The sequence below is a fragment of the Sinocyclocheilus rhinocerous genome, unplaced genomic scaffold, assembly GCF_001515625.1.
Source record: "Sinocyclocheilus rhinocerous isolate Xijiao unplaced genomic scaffold, SAMN03320098_v1.1 scaffold1757, whole genome shotgun sequence".
NCBI lineage: Eukaryota > Metazoa > Chordata > Actinopteri > Cypriniformes > Cyprinidae > Sinocyclocheilus > Sinocyclocheilus rhinocerous.
Window position 1 is genome coordinate 186,819 of NW_015629041.1, and position 5,440 is coordinate 192,258.

Sequence of the window (5,440 nt, forward strand, 5' to 3'; positions counted from 1 at the left end):
TTGATGAGTATTTCATGAGTATTTCAGTCTTCAGCTGTTATGGCCACCATGCCAGATTCTCCAGCTATCACGTCTGTTACGTCAGAGTCTTGTCACATCATGGCCGCCATGCCAGAGTCTCCAGCTATCATGTATGTAACGGTAGAGTCTCCCGTCATCAGGATTGTCATGTCAGAGTCTCCTGTTGTTACTGCCATCATGCCAGAACCTGTAACCATTATGGTCGATAGTCTGGACACGAGGAAGACTATCCATGGGTGTTTGGGGCTGATTTCCAGTTTGGCAGACCTACTGCTAAAGTCAGTACGGGCGACTAGCATCCCCAGCCAGACAGTCTCAATTGAAGTGGGTTCATTGCTTTCAAGTCATGCCGTCTCAATGATGCCAAGTCCTGTGGTCTCAGTGCTCCTTTGCCCAGTGGTCCCAAGTTTGTGGGTTCCAGAGGTCCTGCTGCTATTGGCTGTGCTTCCTGTGATGGATACTGCCATCCTGTGTGTTTGGGCCACACACTGTGCCCCAGATCATCCCAAGGTGGTGGCATCCACTCCGGATCCTCCCTAGGCGACGGTGTTTGTTCCAGATCCTCCTAAACTCTCTGCCTGTCCGGTCATGACCTCGAAGGTTGCCCATGAACTTTCAGTCTGTCTTGTTACAACCACAGAGGTCATCCTTGAACTCTCTTAAACCCCTGTCTGCTCGGACACGGCCACGGAGTGCATTCCCAAATTTAGTGCCTGTCCTGTCATGGCCATCGAGGCCATCAAAGTATCTGTGTTTACTGTCCCAGGTCCGTCCTGGTGGTTTCCAGCTCCACTGGCTCCACTGTGACTTTCTGCTCTACCTTGGTGGTCTCCACCTTCGCTTGCTCCGCTGTGGTGTTCTGCCATGGTGGTCTTCAGCTCTGCCTACTCCGCCATGATCATCTTCAACTCCATCTGCTTCGCCATGGAGGACTTCAGTCCCATCTGCTCTAGCTCAGTAGTCTAAAGCTCTGCTGTGTTGGACTTCAGATGCGCCTGCTCTGTTGAGGGAGTCTTCAGTCCCATCTGCATCGCGCTGGGGGATCCCAGTTCTGCCCTGGCTTCCTGCTCTGCTGGCTTGCCTTGGTTTCCAGGCCCACCTCTCGGCTTGGCGTCCCTCCCCCTGTTCTGCCTCCACTCCACCTCCCTCCTGGTTTGTCTTTGGAGCCTCTGGAAGCTGCTCCTTTGAGGGGAGGGCACCAAATCAGCACATAAGAATGATTTCTGAAGCATAATGTGACACTAAGGACTGAGTACAGTTTTTTAAAATTGTACTAATATTTCACTATATTGTTTTACTGTATTTATGATTAAAAAAATCTAGTAATAAAGACTTTAAAACATTAAAAATTCAAATTCAAAAATATATTAAAAAAAACAATTATTCTAGACTTTGGACCAGTACTGTATAGGTAATATTATATTTGTAACTAATCACACAAAGTAACATAGGCTTCTACAACAACAAAATGTATATTTGTAGAGGGATCCATGCATTACTGTCTTTTATTTCAAAGATGTTTGCAGTGATATATGTTTGGAACAAAAGTAAACGTTAGTAAATGGTTGCAGAATTTTCATTTTTGGGTAACCTATACCTTTAAACTTTAAAAGGCCCAGAGCATTCATTCTACACAATATAATTCAAAACAGTTGTAACACTGAGAGTTCAAAGGGAAGCGAGATTCTGTGACATTGAGTTGGAGGTATGGACTGACCTGATCAATATGTGAAGCAAACGTCAAAGCCCTTCAGAGGAATTCACAGCACAATATACAGTAAAGGGGGAAGTAGTGCACAGCAGCCAAAGTACAGAGTCCAATGCATCTGAGCCAATGTCAAACAGAGGTGAAGCGAATTCAAACTCACAAACACATTTAATGCTTTGACATGCTGACCTGTAGACTCTGTGAAGCACTGATGTGTATTCATGAGTGATAGTGAGCAAGAGTGTTAGGAGAGCTAGGAGAAAAATATGATAACACGTATATATATATATATATATATGCGCGTAAACATGCACACCGAAATAGCAGTGAACCATTTCAATAATTTTATTGAAGTAGAAGAAAAATATGTAAATTGCTACACACAGATAATAAACACTTTTTAATTGTACATATTAAGAACATATGTTCATTTACACTGCTGTTCACTTATTTTGCGTGGGTTGACCTTGAATCTCTGCCCTCGGCTCTGCATTTTACTTTGATCTAAAGCCCACTGGTTAACATGAATACATTATTCAGCCACAGAAAGACTCACCTCTGCTTTTCAGTGGTATCTAAACCAGTGGTTTTCAAATGGTTTTGATATCAAGTGGTCACCCAACACAGTACCCAATGATTATCATATAAAATGTGCTACTTTCATCCTCTTGGCTGCCAATGTTTATACCCACTGAAAGTGCACCAGTGTGGGAGTGGGGGACAGCAAGTTGACAAAACACCCTACATGTAAAAGCTTTGCCCACAAGGATATTTACGCATATTTTTGGGCTTTTTGTATGTATTAGAGAGGAGAGTAAAGAAGCAATGTAGAGAGGGAACAAAAATGGGAAATAACATCAAGTCAAGACTCAAAAAAGATACCTTTGAATAACTAAATAAACAAATAAACAAATAAATGCTCTAATTTGTTACATTCAACTTTATTATTTTATTTTTTATTTTTTAAACTAGCAATAATTTGAAAGTTCAATTTTCACTTGGAAACTGCAATGAAACTAAAACATTTTGTTACATGTTTAATTTAGTTTACGTACTACATTGAAAATGCAAAATGACTGTATTTTATTTAATGTGCATTTGTATATTGTTCTAATTGAAGATTGTGCAGAAAATCATGTTTTATCATTATTTATGTATTTATTTTTTCCCTGGTGTTTTTATATAATAAATACATTAAAAAAAACACGACTTTTAGGGGTATTAGGGTCTTTCGAAATTATCTTTATTTATATAAATGTAAATTATATAAATTGTGTTTTTGATAAATCTATTTATTTTCAACAGTTGAGAAGCACTTATCTAAATTTCTACTGTAGTGAAAATCGGAATTCAAACATCTGCAAAGTAATCAGTTCAAAACATTCAAGCACATATGTAATCTATATATTTCTGAAGTTAAATTAACTAATAAAGGACTAGTAACTCCTGTTTTCTTAAGGGATTTAGTCCTTTTTAAGCTCATTCACATGGAGCATAATGTCAGGTTTAGTGAGTTTGACCAGAAAAAGAGCAGTCCTCAAGTCTCTCTTACATTCGCTCTGTGACTTGAACCCCTTCTTCATTGTGGGTCTATGGATTTTCTGAATATCTTGTGATAAAAAAAAAAAAAGTCAGATCATTTTAAACTGCATACTAGTATACTACTATTACTATTTCTGCTCTAGAAAGGTATGGTAAAAATAGTAAGAGTAGCAACAATAACACACCTCTCCTAAACAAGCAGCATGATTTGCGGTATCAATCATGTCCATATAGCACAAACAGTGCAGAACAAGTCATGTGCTTAAGTTTAATAGTTAGTGTAAGGGGTATATTCAAAATCCTATGTATGAGAAATAGCAATAGCGAGTTTTGCTTTAGCACAAATAAGTCACTTAAACATTCACAATAGTGAGCAACAGTTTTTAGGATTAGGAGTATTACATATTAAAGGCACATAGGCACCTTTGGGTATTTAAATATATATTTGAAGAGTATCATGAAAATGAAAGTTGAAGCGTTACTGAATATTAAAATGGTAATTTTAGATAGAATTTATCATACAGGCTTAGCCTCCCACAGTAAAGCAAGGTCATGTACAAGCCTTTCAATGTGACTGATATAAACCTGATCAAATAGAATATAGCTATAAGTGAAAAGTGTGTCCTAAACAAACAACCACTTTATTGGTTTATATCACTTGCGTTTAAAAATCAAATGAATAAATAAAATTAAATATATAAGTAAGATTTTGTGTGTGTAGTGACCCTTGTTTAAGTAAAAGTGTGACAATGTAAATTACTGGATGGCAGCAGAAGATAGTATAGCCAAATATTCCAACAGCATGTCAAAAGCAATTCATATAAGAGAGTGCACTCTGCATATTAAATGCTCTTTGAAACTATGCAATCTGGGAATGCTTATTCGTGGCACCCATCGTCCTCTCAGCCGCATGCAGGCAGCAGGCAAGAGAATTAATGAGCGAGAGCAGCTCCTGTAACAAGAATGCCAGAACATGTTAAGACTGTTGTCCAATCATGGTAACCGTCTGTGAGCACTGCAGTATGTGTCCTTTGGGGCGTCACTGTGAGGAAAGCGTGTGTACCTGCTGGCTTACTGACTGTGGATATTTGGTTTTGCAAGAACGTCAAATGAAGTGACCTCTTTTAAAAACTTTATTATAAAGAGATGAATATATGTTTACAACAGTTACTAGGCTACTCTAAACAATTGTTAAAAGTTGTTAAAAAAAATGCAGTTTTATTTCCAAGATTATCACTGGAAACTACAGAGCCCGGGAAGTCACCTGTAGGAGAAAAAAAAACAATCCGCGGCGAAGGTTTTGCAATCCGTCCCCTCAGTTTATAAACCGTACTCACGAATTCTTAAACTGTTCCCTCGGTTTAACAAATCGTGCCCACGGATTAATAAACCGTACCGACGAATTTCCAATCCGTGCGTGCAGATTTTGTAAACCGTACCTTCGAATTTTGAATCCGTACCCACAAATTCATAATCCGTGCGCACGCTTTCGCAATCCGTTCCCTCGGGTTTGTAAACTCATGGATTTGTGGCCCCGCCCCCTACCGGCAGATTCAACCACGGTGCGGGATGCATAGTATTGTGTTTATTAAACATTATTTTTCATAGTAGCCTATGAGACCATGATCCGCTCTCACAAAATAGTCTTCTTTTTAGCGTTTATTTTATATGAATCACCAATAGGATAAAACACCACCGCCTGTGTTTTATAGCCTAAAATAAATAATAATAGCCTAATAAAAAGAAGAACAGAAAATTTCCAGAATTTTCTAAAAAAAAAACAAAAAAAAAACGATAGAGTTTCGAGAGAATAAGGTAAAAAGCAATACAAAACCAATAATGTACCGGTTATGTTGTCATTCCTTTGCTCTCTAACTGAATGCAATGTTATAATAGGCCTAGTTATTTAATAATAACTTTAACATCTAACTCTGGGGGGAAAAGCCTAGTATAATAAAATCACATAAATACGTCAGTGAATGAATGAATGAAATATTTTAAGAATGAATAGTACACAAACACAGTTCCAAAACTGTAAAATGTTATTTAAAAATAAAGCATTCATGAATTATTTTATGGCAAACATTTTACTGTCTTAAGTGCACTCATTTATTTAGCCTATAAATTTAAATAATAATAATAATAGCTATTATTATTATTATTATTATT